The sequence below is a fragment of the Odocoileus virginianus genome, chromosome 16, assembly GCF_023699985.2.
Source record: "Odocoileus virginianus isolate 20LAN1187 ecotype Illinois chromosome 16, Ovbor_1.2, whole genome shotgun sequence".
Lineage (NCBI taxonomy): Eukaryota > Metazoa > Chordata > Mammalia > Artiodactyla > Cervidae > Odocoileus > Odocoileus virginianus.
In genome coordinates, this window is record NC_069689.1 from 7640096 (window position 1) to 7655764 (window position 15669).

Genomic DNA, 15669 nt, shown 5'->3' on the forward strand with positions numbered 1-15669 from the left:
CTGCAGGCCTGACGGGCAGGAGGGGGGCCGTCCCGGGGAGGGGGAGTGCGTGGAGGAGAAGGCCCCACTCCTGTTTTCTCCAGGACCCCCCACTGCCTCCCCTTCTTGAGGTCCAAGCCCACCACCTCCCTTGAAGCCATTCCAAGGACAGCAGCTCACCTCCGGCTCCCAGATCCTGGGGCCCTGGGTAAGGAGGTGGCAGTGGCCTGGCCTCCTTCACCCCTTCTCCTTGAGCTGTGCTCTGGCCGCCGTCTCTGCCCCACAGAGGGTGGCGCCCCCAGCACAGACAGGCTCTGCGGGCCCTCAGGTCAAGCAGCCGCCTGAGCCCCCTGGGAGAGCTGCTGGGCCAGCCCCCTGCCTGCTTCAAGCTGCGTGACCCGCCGGCACCGGCTCTGAGCTTTCTCACAGGCTGTTCCCTCCCCTTGGAGGGCCGTGTCCCCAAGTTTGCCCCAGCTTACCAGGCTGGTCCCCCAGGCCTTGCTGACCGACCCTCGGGGGACCCCTGCCCTCCGCTCCACTAGCCCACCCGGGGGCGCCCTGCGGTCAACCAGCAGGTTCTACCCGGGGAGGTGGGCGTGGCCGGGTGAGGAGAGGGTGGGCCCGAGGGGGAGGGGCGGGCCCCGAGAAAAGGCCGGGACCCTGGGGGGGCGGACCCCGGGAAACGGCCGCTCTGGCGGCAGAGGAGGGGAGCCCCGGGGCAGCAGGGCCGGGATCCACGGAGCAGGGAGGGGACCTGGGAGACCACGACCGGGGACGACGCAGGGAAGCCGAGCAGGAAGCGGGCAGACGAGTTTTCCAGCGTGGGCTCTCCCCCTCCCTCCCCGGGAGAAGGAGGGAACCGGACTATGAGGCTCGCAGACCATCCAGCCCTGTGTTCGGCGGAGGGGCCCCGGGGAGACGGCCCCTCTCCTGGTTCTGAGGGGCCGGCCGGCAGAGACCCCTGTCTCGGAGGCCCCGCGCTTCTCATTTCCAGCGGCCACAGGGAAGGGCCTTCTGAAATCGAGCCACACGGCTCTGTGCTTCAGGGGCCGGGCCTTGGCGGCCCGCGGTGGACAGTCCTTGTCTGCCGCCCCCAGAGGCCCTGGGGTCACCACAGGGAGCGGGGACGCAGCACTGGAGGCGGCTCGGGAAGCTCCGTGCTGGGTCGCTGGCCGCCGTGTCCCCGCCGGACTCGGAGCCCGAGGACTCAATCCCGGGACCTGCATTCGGCCAGCGCGCCGGGAGGACCCGGTTTTCAAGTACATGAGCGTCCCCTCCCGTCCCCGATCCCCACCCCGACTAAGGAGGAGCCCCGTAGGGAGGGGAGGATGGAGGAGGCCGGGTGGGGGCACGCTTGCGTCGACTTCCTTAAGGGATGGAGGAGAGGTCAAGGGCATCCATGGAGAGGGTGCAGGTGCCCAGAGTGGGCGCTCCCCGAGAATGGGAGCCCGGGCTCCGCAGGAAAGTGGCGGGGAGGCCGGGGGGCCTGGGGTTGAGGTGAGGAGAGGCGGACGACAGAGCGCTCCAGGACTGGGCGCCTCTGTGCTGAGGGCCGGCCCCTGGAGGCCTGCCCTGCCTCACGCCCCCCAGCGGCACTTGCCGTCGTCTTTTCCAAGTGGGCCCTGCTGGGAGGTCTCTGGGACCCTGATGATGCCGGCACCCAGCAGCGGGCCTCCTGGCTCCCCCTGCCCCCCTTGGTGGGCGTCACCGGGCTTCTCCTCCCCCGCCCCCAGACCTACAAGTTGGGAGCCGAGCAGTTACTCCCCAGGCTGAGAGGTGCCGTCAGCCAAAGGCCCCCTGACTCCTCAAACCTCCCCCATGAGCGGGAGGGCAGCTGTAGCTGGTAGGGAGCAGCTGGTCTGTCCTGCAGGATGCGGGCCAGGGGCGAGCAAAGGCGGCTGCGGGGTGGGGTGGGGGTGCAGGCTGCAGGAGGAGCAGACCTCTGCCTGCATTTAGAGACCAGTCTGAGTGCAGCTATATTCCATCCCACAGGAAAAGGCGGACGCCCCCCGCCCCCCCGCCAGCTGATAGCAGATGGTACAGAAAGATAGCCGTCCCACTTATGAATATAGATGAGACTGACAGGATCAGCATAAACACTGGGAAAGAAGAAAAACTAGTAAAACCCACTGGTGTGAATAAAATAATCTGGTGAATAGGCAGGAAGAGAGAATATGGAATAATCCATCATTTTTTTTTTCTATTCCACTAATGAGCTTCTAGAAATGGGGAATCTATTGCATTCCCTACAGTGATGGGAAACAAAACAAAAAATTTAAGTACACAAAGAAAGGCACACGACCTATATGAAGAAAGCTGGAAACTCCTATAGAGCGATATAAACATGATCTGAACAAAAGAAATGAGGACCAGGTAGAGCCCCAGAAGGTCTTTTCAACGGCCAAAATAATCTTAAGACTTATACGTAAGAATCAGTTCAGTTCACTCGCTCAGTAGTGTCCGACTCTTTGCAACCTCATGGTCTGCAGCACACCAGGCTACCCTGTCCATCACCAACTCCCGGAGCTTGCTCACACTCATGTCCATTGAGCCAGTGATGCCATCCAACCATCTCATCCTCTGTTGTCCCCTTCTCCTCCCACCTTCAATCTTTCCCAGCATCAGGGTCTTTTCCAATGAGTCAGTCCTTCATATCAGGTTGTCAAAGTGTTGGGAGTTTCAGCTTCAGCATCAGTCCTTCCAATGTAGGTTTAGGACTGATTTCCTTTAGGATTGACTGACTGGATCTCCTTGCAGTCCAAGGGACTCTCAAGAGTCTTTTCCAACACCACAGTTCAAAAACATCAATTCTTCAGCGCTCAGCTTTCTTTATAGTCCAACTCTCACATGACTACTGGAAAAACCAGTAGTCTAGCTTTGACTAGATGGACCTTTGTTGGCAAAGTAATGTCTCTGCTTTGTAATATGCTGTCATAACTTTTCTTCCAAGCAGCAGGCTTTTTTTTAATTTGATGGCTGCAGTCATCATCTGCAGTGATTTTGGAGCCCCCAAATCTGTCACTGTTTCCATTGTTCCCCTGTCTATTGGCCATGAAGTGATGGGACCAGATGCCATGATCTTAGTTTTTTGAATGTTGAGCTTAAAGCCAGCTTTTTCACTCCCCTCTTTCACTTTCATCAAGAGGCTCTTTAGTTCTTCTTCGCTTTCTGCCATTAGGGTGGTGTTGTCTGCATATCTCAGGTTATTGACATTTCTCCCAGCAATCTTGATTCCAGCTTGTGCTTTATCCAGTCCAGCGTTTCTCATGATGTACTCTGCATATAAGTTAAATAAGCAGGGTGACAATATACAGCCTTGACATACTCCTTTCCTGATTTGGAACCAGTCTATTGTTCCATGTCCAGTTCTAACTGTTGCTTCTTGACGTGCAAACAGATTTCTCAGGAAGCCGGTCAGGTAGTCTGGTATTCCCATCTCTTGAAGAATTTCCCACAGTTTGTTGTGATCGACACAGTTAAAGGCTTTGGCATAGTCAGTAAAGCAGAAGTAGATGCTTTTCTGGAACTCTCTTGCTTTTTTGATGATCCAATGGATATTGGCAATTAGATCTCTGGTTCCTTTGCCTTATGTTAATCTAGCTTGAACATCTGGAAGTTCACAGTTCACATACTGTTGAAGCCTGACTTGGAGAATTTTAGCATTACCTTACTAGCTTGTGAGATGAGTGCAATTGTGTGGTAGTTTGAGCATTCTTTGGCATTGCTTTTCTTTGGGATTGGAATGAAAACTGACCTTTTCCATTCCTGTGGCCACTGCTGAGTTTTCCAAATTTGCTGGCATATTGAGTGCAGCACTTTCACAGCATCATATTTTAGGATTTGAAATAGTTCCACTGGAATTCCAGTGTACTCCCGGTAAACTCCGGTAGTTGGTGATGGACAGGGAGGCCTGGTGTACTGCAGTCCATGGGGTTGCAAGGAGTCTGACACGACTGAGTGACTGAACTGAACTGAACTGGAATTCTATCACCTCCACTAACTTTGTTCATAGTGATGCTTCCTAAGGCCCACTTGACTTCGAATTCCAGGATGACTGGTTATAGTTGAGTGATCACACCATCGTGATTCTCTGGGTCGTGAAGATGTTTTTTGTATAGTTCTTCTGTGTATTCTTTCCACCTCTTCTTAATATCTTCTGCTTCTGTTAGGTCCATACCATTTCTGTCCTTTATCAAGCACATCTTTGCATGAAATGTTCCCTTGGTATCTCCAATTTTCTTGTAGTCTTTCCCATTCCATTGTTTTCCTCTATTTCTTTGTATTGATCACTGAGGAAGGCTTTCTTATCTCTCCTTGCTATTCTTTGGAACTCTGAATTCAAATGGGTATATGTTTCCTTTTTCCTTTTCCTTTTGCTTCTCTTCTTTTCTCAGCTATTTGTAAGGCCTCCTCAGACAACCATTTTGCCTTTTTGCATTTCTTTTTCTTGGGGATGGTCTTAATCACTGTCCCCTGTACAATGTCACGAACCTCCGTCCATAGTTCTTCAGGCTCTCTGTCTATCAGATATAATCCCCTGAATCTATTTCTCACTTCCACTATATAATCGTAAGGGATTTGATTTAGGTCATACCTGAATGGTCTAGTGGTTTTCCCTACTTTCTTCAATTTAAGTCTGAGTTTGGCAGTAAGGAGTTCATGATCTGATATGTGAGAATAAATACCCAATAACAGGCAAGAAAAGACTGAAAAGGAGCAAGGGAGGGTCTGCCACCCCAGACATGAGGCCAGTCTCTGAACGCTGATCTGATAGATACACTGTTGGTTTAGGAATAAGCAAACAGACCCGCACCGGGATAGAAATGCTAGAAGTCGTGACCATTTGGGGGAGAATTTCATCTGTGACAGAAGAGGCAGGCAATTCAGTAGGAAGGATGGGTTAGTTACTAGTGGTGCTGTTACAGTAGATAACCATCTGGAAGAAAAATGTACATGGTGTGTCAGTGTGAGAGCCAGACTGATTAAGCAATTAAATGCAGAAACCAAAGAACTAAAAAAAAAAAACCACATATATAATCAACACATACGTAATATAGAGTCAGGAATGTCTTGCCTCAAGCCGAACACCCTGAAGCTATAGGAGAGGGGTAGATCTATGTGACTTTGTAGGAATATTAAATTTTCTGTGGAAAAAGGAGCCATAAACAAACAATACGAAAATAATAAATTTGGAAAAATAAATATTTGTAAAGCAGATGACAAATGATAAATATCTATAATAGACCAAAGGCTCCTGGAAATTGACAAAAAACAGATTTTTAAGAGTCAGTAGGAAAGTGGACAAAGGAAATAAGCAATTCACAGGAGAGCAGTTCATCAACAAACGTGAGGGTGTTTAAGGTCGCAGGCCATGGGGGAAATGCCAGTTCCAGCGCCGCTGACACAGGCTCCACCCCCAGGCTGCTGACACTGAACAGGAGCCTGGTGGGGGAGTAGGAGGGGTGGGGGACCTTTGTACGATGATGGCAGAAAGGGGAATCATCGCATCACCTTGGAAAGCAGTCTGAAAACTGCAGATATGATTAAAAAGACAAGTGCATGTCAATTCCCTGATGAAGAATTTTTGCCATAAAAATAAAACCTTCACTGCAGGAAATTCATGTTCACAGCTCTTGTGCAGTATTCTTTGTTGTGGCCCAAGACAAAAGCTATGGAAAATGAAGTGAATGCTGATATAGGTGAATGGTTCTGTCATTACTAGGCTCTTAAGAGTTATGTACTGAACTATGTGCCTGACACTGTTAAGATACCATGACAATAAAATCTAAGCTGCAGCCCTTATGGAAGTCTAGTTCTTGTAAAGGAGACAGAAGACAAAAATACATAAGATTAAAATGTTAGCAAGTAGGAAGTAGTAAGAGCACAAATAATTCAGGCGATAAAAGGAAATTAAGAGCTTCCCTGGTAAAGAATGACTCAGTCGTAAAGAATGCACCTGCCAGCGCAAGAAGCACGGGTTTGATCCCTGACTGGGGAAGACCCCACATCAGCTCAGTTCACTCGCTCAGTCGTGTCCGACTCTGCGACCCCATGGACTGCAGCACGCCAGGCCTCCCTGTCCATCACCAAATCCCGGAGTTTGCTCAAACTCATGTCCATCGAGTCGGTGATGCCATCCAACCATCTCATCCTCTGTTGTCCCCTTCTCCTCCTGCCTTCAATCTTTCCCAGCATCAGGGTCTTTTCCAATGAGTCAGTTCTTCACATCAGGTGGCCAAAGTATTGGAACTTCAGCTTCAGCATCAGGCCTCCCAATGAATATGCAGGACTGATCTCCTTTAGGATGGACTGGTTTGATCTCCTTGCAGTCCAAGGGACTCTCAAGAGTCTTCTCCAACACCACAGTTCAAAAGCATCAAAAGCGTCCCACATGCCGAGAAGCAGCTAAGCCGATGCCCCACAGCTATTGAGCCTGTGCTCTGGAGCCCAGGAGCCACAGCTGCTGAAGCCCGCGCGCCCTAGAGCCTGTGCTCCGCCTCAAGACAAGGCACTGCAGTGCGAGGCCCCCACAACACACCAGAGAGCAGCCCCCACTCGCCGCAGTCGGAGAAAAGCTCACATTTAGCAGCCGAGACCCAGCACCGTCGAAAAGAATAAATAAATAAATACATTTCAAAATGGAAATTAAGAGAGCAGTTCCATCTAAAACAACATCTAAAAGAATTAAATACTTAGGAATAAATCCACCTGCTTGATGAAAGCCTTGTATGCTAGAAACTACAAAACACTGCTCAAGAGAATTAAAAAGAAACTATATAAATGCAAAGACATCCCTATTCACAGACAGGAAGACTCAACATTGTTAAGATGTCAACAGTGCCCAAAGCAATCTACTAATTCAGCACAATCTCTAAAAAGTCCAACAGCCCTTTCCCACAGTAGAAAAGCCAGCCATCAAATTCATATGGAATTGCAAAGGGCTCCAAATAGCCAAAACGCTCTTGAAGAAGAATAAGTTGGAGGATCCACATTTCAAAACATACCACAGGGGACTTCCCTTGTTGTCCAGTGGTCGGGACTTTGCCTTCCGATGCAGGGGTGAAGGTTCAGTCCCCGGTTGAGAAGCCAGGATTCCACACACCTCACAGCCAAAAACCAAAACAGAAAACAGAAGCGATATTGTAACAAATTCAATAAAGACTTGAAAAATTATTAAAAAAAAAAAAACTTACCGCAAAGCTACAGTATTTAAAACAGTTCGGTACTAGCACAGGAACAAATAATGAATACAAACGTGGACAGCCCAGAAGCAAACCCTCACATATAAGGTGAAGTGACTTTTGACAAAACTGCCCAGACCATTCAACTGGGGAAGGGACAGACTTTTCAACAAATGGTGCTAGGAAGATTGGATAGCTACATGCAAGTGAAGTTGGACCCTTACCTTACACCACATACAAAAATTAACTCAAAGTGCATCAGAGACCTCAGTGTAAGAGCTAGGGCTCTAAGAAAACATGGAGGGAGATATGCACGATCTGAGGCTAGCCAGGGTTTTCTTAAATAGGACACCAAAATCACAAGCCACAGAGGAAAACATCAAGTTAACTTCCGAAAAATTTAGGACGTCTGTCCTGCAGAGAACACGGCCAAGAAAATTAAAAGAACCCACGAGATGAGAGAAAGGCATTTGCAGGTCTTGTATCTGATAAGCCTATAACCAGAATACATCGAGAACTCTCACGACCCGGCAATAGTACTAAGAAGCCTAATTAAAACAGGGGCGAAGGGTCTGAAGAGGCATTTCCCCAGTGAAGACACACAAACGGCTGATGAGCAGAGCTTCTGAAATTAGGTCTTGCTGAAGGGTGACGCTCACACAACTGAATATACTGAAAACCACAGAATTATACGGTTTAAATGGGAGGATTTTGTGGTATGTGAATTACGTCTCAGTTTAAAGTTCTTAAAAAGAAAGAATGAAAAGAGGTGGAGGCATTGTGTTATAGCCAATATTCCACGGGTGTTTTGCAGCAGAGATCTGTGCCTGTCATTGTTTGTAAATTATACTGAATTATATACCTCAAAAAAAGGGGAAAAAAGGAAAAAACATAAGAACAACAACAGGTGCATGGAAAGAAGTGCAAGAAGGTTGCATTTAACAGTAACCTTTGCTGTGTTCAGTCGCTCAGTCGTGTCCGGCTCTGTGACCCCGTGGACCGCAGCACGCCAGGCCTCCCTGTCCTTCACCATCTCCCGGAGCTTGACCAAACTCATGTCCATTGAGTGGGTGATGCCATCCAGCCATCTCATCCTCTGCCACCCCCTTCTCCTCCTGCCTTCAGTCTTTCCCAGCATCAGGGTCTTTTCCAGAGTTAGCTCTTTGCATCAGGTGGCCAGAGTATTGGAGCTTCAGCTTCAACATCAGTCCTTCCAATGAATAATAGTAACCTAGGAAAGGAAAAAAAATTTTAAATGGAACCTGTGATCTGTCAACACTGGGAACTAGAACTGCAACCAAATAAAGGTGGGGTAAAAAAGTGGAGTTTGGGTAGAGTCATCTTTTAGGGCTTTTCTGGTGGCGTAGACTGTAACAAATCCGCCTGCAGTGCAGGAGACCGGGGTTTGATTCCTGGGTCGGGAAGGCCCCCTGGAGTAGGAAGTGGCAACCCACTCCAGTATTCTTGCCTGGAGAATCCCATGAAGAGAGGCGCCTGGCGAGCTACAGTCTATGGGGTTGAAAAGAGTCGCACATGACTGAGTGACTCACAGCATAGCACACGAGTTATCTTCTAAAACACAGAAGCTCAGAAGTTACTTTAGCATCTTACTAGAATCCGTATCCAGATTAAGACCAGGTCTCAAAGGGAAAACAGATGAAAACTAAGCAGAAAAGTGAAGATTCAACATTTGAGGGCAGATATTACTCCATGGATGGGGAGCTCTTAACACTGGGCTAGAGAGGCACACGGACATGGCGCGGGCGGGGGGGTCGGGGGGGCTAGAGGCTGTAGGCCCCCAGGTGTGAGCGTCTCATGAGCACCAAGAATGAGCGGCAAGATGGCTCCTAAAGAAGGAATGCTGGGGCTTCCCTGGTGTTGCAGTACAACCAAATTAGTAAATATCAATGTTAAAGAAGAGAGAAATGTTACAGAAATATCTACTGTAAAAGGCCTTTCTGTGAACACTTAATATCCGAAATTTAACTGTACAAAGCACAAAAAATTCTCCGTCTGACCGACAAATCAGCTGCAAGTAAGTGAAAGGCCTGCAAGTTTTTTTCCAAAACACGTGAAGAAGCTCGATACAGAAATCCCGGGACGTATGGTGGAGGGATGCAATTTGGTTTCAAACACCAGGAGCTCACGGAGATGACTCAGGTGACCAGGAACACAGCGCCTCACGTCCAGAAGCCTTGCGCTGCGTACCTAGCTATTGGAGGGTCTCCTGTGTGCACTCTATTTCCCAAGCCTTATGAGGACCAGATTTCATTTTTAAGTGGGGTATGGTTGCATTTCCAGCTCCTGGGAAGTCAGGACAGCTGCTTGTCTCTGGTCTGCTCTGCCTGCTAGGCTGTGGGCCTCTGGAGGCCCAGGGTTTTGCGCCAGCAGGGACATGGAGACCGTGGGTGTTTACAGGGATGTCCGTGTGATCCTGGCGTGGGTTGCCATTTCCTCCTCCAGGGGATCTTCCCGACCGAAGGTAGGATCTGCATCTCCTTCATCGCAGACAGACTCTTCACTGTTACACAAGTAAAAATTACAGTAACTATCCAGTTAAGGTGTGGGCGGGTACTTAGGGCACATGATACCTCAGTAAAACCAGGTAACAGGAAGAAACAGCATTTTTTTTTTTAGCATACTGCTACTCCTGTCAGTTTGAAACACGCACACGGGAAACAAGCTTAAACACTTTTTTAACCACCATGCACCCTTTATTCTGGGGGCTGCTGAGACTGGAGGGTTGGGGTTCGGTTAAACAGTGGGAGGTGCGGTGCTGGGAGCCCAGAGGTGCCCTGGGGGGATCACCAGCTCCACTCGCTGGCCCGGCCCATCACCTGCCGGGCCCTGGTCCCCAAGCTCTCCTCCGCCGGCTCGGGCCCCAGCCTGCTGCCCACTCCACCCGCCCATGGCTGCAGGGGGAAGTGATCTGCCTGGTCCCTGCCCCTGCTCCATGACCGACCCCTGGAGAAGCAGTGGGCAGACGGGAACTCTGAGGGATTCCGACAGCACCTGGGGCCACCTGAGACAGGGTCTGGGGCACCGGGAGGCGCAAGCAGTCCCAGAGACCCGGGGGGGGGGGGGGGGGGGGCGGCACCCTTAGGACCTGCCTCACCGCCCCTTCCCTCCCTCCACCCGCCGGCGAGGAGGCCCTCACCACCTGGGAGGGGTCCAGACCGCCTCTTCACAGGAATCTGGGCAGTAGCCCTCCCCCAGCTCTCAGCTCCCCCAATACACTGAGTAGTCCTCCCGCTTGCAAAATCCCCCGTGCTCCTCCATCTCTCCTGAGACCCTCCAGTTAAGCCCCTGTTCACCCCGCTCCTCTCTTGCCTCCTGCCACCCCAGGGCTGCTGCTGCCCACGGGTCAGGAGGGACTGGGCATCCAGGGTGCTAGGCCTCAGCGGGTGTGACCAGGGCCCCGGCTGCCCTGGCCCTTCCCGGAGAGCTAAGCTCTGCCCTTCCTTGCCCCCTGAGCACTCCCCGCCCTCGTGGACCCTCGCAGCATAGTGAGGGTGGACCCCAGGCGCCCCAGGTCTCCTAATTCTGCAAGGACCCCTTCCCCACCGGCAGGTGGTGATTCTGGTCCCACCAGGCTCTAGTGTGTCCGAAGGGCTGCATTTGCCCACCGCTCTGGACTCTGGAGGCCATGAGGGTTTCTGTAGAGAAGCCCACTGTTGCTGTTCAGTCGCTAAGTTGCATCCAACTCTTTGCAACCCCATGGACTGTAGCCAGGCTCCTCTGTCCTTCATTATCTTCCCAACTTTGCTCAACTCGTGTCCACTAAGTAGGTGATGCCATTTAACCATCTCATCCTCTGGGACCCCTTCTCCTTTTGCCTCAGTCTTTCCCAGCATTTGAAGAAGGAAATGGCAACCCACTCCAGTATCCTTCCTGGAAAATTTCAAGGACTGAGGAGCCTGGCAGGCTACCGTCCATGGGGTTGCAAGAGTCGGACACAACTGAGCAACTTAACTTTAACTAACTTCCCAGCATCAGGGTCTTTTCCAATGAATTAGCTCTTCACATCAGGTGGCCAAAATATTGGAGCTTCAGCATCAGTTTTTCCAGTGACTATTCAGGGTTGATTTCCTTTAGGATTGACTCCTTTGATCTCCTTGCTGTCTCTCGAGTCTTCATCAGCACCGCAATTCAAAAGCATCAATTCAAAACAAAAAAACAAAAGCACCAATTCTTTGGCGCTCAGCTTTTTTTACGGTCCAAATCTCATATCCAGATATGACTACTGGAAAAACCATAGCTCTGACTAAACAGACCTTTGTCAACGAAGTGATGTCTCTGCTTTTTAATACACATCTAGGTTTGTCATAACTTTTCTTCCAAGGAGCAAGCATCTTTTAATTTCGTGACTGTACCCACCATCCACAGTGATTTGGGGGCTCAAGAAAATAAAATCAGTCACTGTTTCCACTTTTCCCTCATCTATTTGCCATGAAGTGATGGGACCGGATGCCATGATCTTAGTTTTTTGAATGTTGAGTTTTAACTCAACTTTTCCACTCTCCTCTTTCACCGTCATCAAGAGGTTCTTTGGTTTCCTCTTCACTTTGTGCCAGTATAGTGGTGTCATCTGCATATCTGAGGTTATTGATATTTCTCCCAGCAACCCTGATTCCAGCTTGTGATTCCTTCAGCCCGGCATTTTTCACGATGTACTCTGCATGTAAGTTAAATAAGCAGGGAGACAATATCCAGCCTTGTCATACTCCTTTCCCAATTTTGAAACAGTCAGTTGTTTCATTTCTGGTTCTAACTGTTGTCTCTTGACCTGCATACAGGTTTTTCAGGAGGCAGGTAAGATGGTCTGGTATTCCAGTTTCTTTAAACATTTTCCACAGTTTGTTGGGATCCCCACAGTCAAAGGCTTTAGTGTAGTCAATGAAGCATACGTGGAATTCCCTTGCTTTCTCCATGATCCAAAGAATGTTAGCAATCTGACGTCTGATTCTCTGCCTCTTTGAAACTCAGATCTGGAAGCTCCCAGTTCACATACTACTGAAGTCTAGCTTGAAGGATTTTGAGTATTACCTTATTCGTATGTGAAATGAGTGCAATTGTATGGTAGTTGAAACATTCTTTGGCACTGCCTTCCTTTGGGATTGGAATGGAAACTGACCTTTTCCAGTGCTGTGGCCAATGCTCAGTTCTCCAAATTTGCTGACATATTGAGTGCATCACTTTAACAGCATCATCTTTTAGGGTTTGGAATAGCACAGCTGGAATTCCATTATCTCCACTAGCTTTGTTCATAGTAATGCTTCCTAAGGCTCATTTGACTTCACACTCCAGGATGTCTGGCTCTAGGCAAGTGGTCACACCATCGTGGTTATCTGGATCATGAAGATCTTTTTTGTATAGATCTTTTGTGTATTCTTGCCACCTTTTCTTAATCTATTCTGCTTCTGTTAGGTCCTTACCATTTCTGTTCATTATTGTGCCCACCCTTGCATGAAACGTTCCCTAGATATCTCCAATTTTCTTCAAGAGATCTCTAGTCTTTCCCACTCTATTGTTTTCCTCTACCTCTTTGTACTGTCCATTGAAGAAGGCCTTCTTACCTCTCCTTGCTATTCTCTGGAACGCTGCGTTCGGTTGGTGTTTATCTTTCCATTTCTCCCTTGCCTTTGACTTCTCTTCTTTCCTCAGCTATCTGTAAGGCCTCCTCAGACACCACTTTGCCTTCTTGCTTTTTTTTTTTCATTGGTATGGTTTTGGTCACCACCTCCTGTACAATGTTCTGAACCTCCGTCCATAGTTCTCCAGGCAGTCTGTCTACCAGATCTAATCCCTTGAATCTATTTGTCACTTCCACTGTATAATCATAAGGGATTTGATTTAGGTCATACCTGAATGACCTAGTGATTTCCCTACTTTCTTCAATTTAAGCCTGAATTTTGCAATAAGGAGCTCATGATCTAAGCCACAGTTAGCTCCAGGTCTTGTTTCTACACCATTTCTGACTGTATGGAGCTTCTTTATCTTCAGTTGCAAAGAATATAATCAATCTGATTTTGGTATTGACTATCTGATGATGTCCATGTGTAGAATCATCTCTTGTGTTATTGGAAAAGGGTGTTTGCTATGACCAGCATGTTCTCTTGACAAAGCTCTATTAGCCTTTGCCCTGCTTCATTTTGTACTCCAAGACCAAACTTGCCTGTTACTCCAGGTATCTCTTGACTTCTAACTTTTGTGTTCCAGTTCCCTATGATGAAAGGGACATCTTTTTTTAGTGTTAGTTCTAGAAGGTAGGTCATCATAGAACCATTCAACTTCAGCTTCTTCGGCATCAGTGGTTGGGGCATGGACTTGGATTATTGTGATATTGAATGGTTTGCCTTGGAAATGAACAGAGATCATTCTGTCGTTTTTGAGACTGCATCCAAGGAGTGCATTTCAGACTCTTTTGTTGCCTATGAGGGTCACTCCATTTCTTCTGAGAGATTCCTGCCCGCAGTAGATATAATGGTCATCTGAATTAAATTCACCCATTCCAGTCCATTTTAGTTCACTGATTCCTAACATGATGATGTTCACTCTTGCCATCTCCTGCTTGACCACTTCCAATTTACCTTGATTCACGGCCCTAACATTGCAGGTTTCTATGCAATATTGTTCTTTACAGCAAAGGACTTTACTTCCATCACCAGTCACATGCACAGCTGGCGGACCTCCGCTCTCCCCAGCCTCCTCATTCTTTCTGAAGCTATTAGCATTTGCCCCTGCTCTTCCCAGTAGCATCCTGGACACCTTCCCACCTTGGGGCTCCTCTTCCGCTGTCCATGGGGTTCTCCAGGCAAGAACTCTGGAGTGGGTTGCCATTTCCTCTTCCAGTGGACCACGTTTTGTAAGAACTCTTCACTACAACCCGTGCATCTTGGTTTTTTTCCCGGACGCCGTGGCTCACAGCTTCTGTGAGTGCGCAAGCCCCTTGCCCAGGGCGGGGCTGTGACTGCGAAGCGGGAGAAACCGGTTAGCCGCGGGGCAGGCGGGGAGGCCGCACGCGGCGCCGTTACGGCTGGATGCCGCCAGGGGGCGCGCTGGCTGCGGGCTGGGCTGCGCCACGAAGCGCGCGTGGGGCGGGGAGCGCGCGGGTGCGGGAAGAAAGGGCGCTCTCCACGCGGACACCCGGCTCCAGGCCGGCGCTCCCGGGCGAGGAGCGAGAGGAGTAGCTGGGGCGCGCCGCCCAACCGCCCCAGTGCCCGCAGCCTCCCAGATCAGGAGCCCTCCTGTGGAGACACCGAGGCGCTCAGTTTACTCCGCAAAGCTAGGGTGAGCGGGCTGCGGCGCAGCCTGGGGGCGGTGCGCGCGCCGGCCCGCGCGTCCTAAGCGCCGTCCGCGGCCTCGGCAGCCCCGGTGCCCAGCCCTCCGCTGGGCAGCCCCTGCTCTGCTCCGCAGCGCTGCAGTGCCCAAGGCTGACCCCTGCTCCCCCTGCCCTGCGCTGTGTGCTGCCCACGCAGCGGCCAGGGGCGGGCCCGAACGCAGGGCGCAGCCTGTCACTCGGGGCACGGAATCCACTCAAACTCGAAGTCGCTGCAATGGCCGCCAGGCCTGCGAGCCCCCCGCCCCGCCCGCCCCTCCACCTCTCCCCCCTCACCTCCGGACACTCTGGCCGCCTTGCTGCTGCGCCCCCAGCACACCAGCGATGTCTCCCTGGATCTCTCTCTGCTCACACATCCCGGCCAGCCAGCAGCCCTGCCCCGCCCACTGAAATGCCGATCTGCCATCCACAGTATTTGCCTCATTATTTGCTGACAGGGGCACGGAATTCTGCCACCTGCGCTCATGAGCCCCCTCCAGAAGGGCCCTGGGGCCTTCCATAAACATCTGGAGGGCCCAGGTGAGCTTCCCGGGCAGAGCCCAGACCAAACCTCAGCGCCTACCTGCACCTCTTTCTGATCTGTGCCTCCCCTTGACCCCAACCTGGCTGGGAGAAAGCTGCCCCACGCCTGCCTTCTCAACCCACACAACAGGTCACTGAGTCAGGGTTTCACTAACAGAGGCAGAGGGTAGAGGGGAGCAGATGGAGCAGCAAAGTAGTCCACTGGAGGATTCAGTCCAGGTTTCTGAGCCTCCCAGAGCTCTCAGGAGGCACCCCTGCTGATCCTCCATCCATCCAACCATCTTGCTGTCCAGTCATCCACGCCACACAGTCATTCACCCTTCCATCCATCCATCCATCCTTCTATCCATCCATCCATCCTTCTACCCATCCATCCATCCTTCTATCCATCCATCCTTCTATCCATCCATCTATCCTTCTACCCATCCATCCATCCATCCTTCATCCATCCTTCCATCCTTCTATCCATCCATCCATCCTTCTATCCATCCATCCATCCTTCTATCCATCCATCCATCCATCCTTCTATCCATCCATCCAACCATCCATCCATCCTTCCTTCTACCCATCCATCCATCCTTCTATCCATCCATCCATCCATCCATCCATTCCTTCTATCCATCCATCCATCCATCCATCCATCCATCC

The 15669-nt window shown here is 50.4% G+C and overlaps 1 long non-coding RNA gene across 1 annotated transcript; it reads right to left on the minus strand.

Moving 5' to 3' along the window:
* Positions 1–1761: 1761 nt before the first annotated feature.
* LOC139038668 (uncharacterized) lies at positions 1762–14861 on the minus strand. The gene is made up of 3 exons (XR_011491709.1): positions 14776–14861; positions 8110–8391; positions 1762–7081 (listed from the first exon to the last, which is right to left on the minus strand). It is a non-coding gene; the product is annotated as an uncharacterized lncRNA (long non-coding RNA).
* Between the last annotated feature and the right edge of the window lie 808 nt (positions 14862–15669).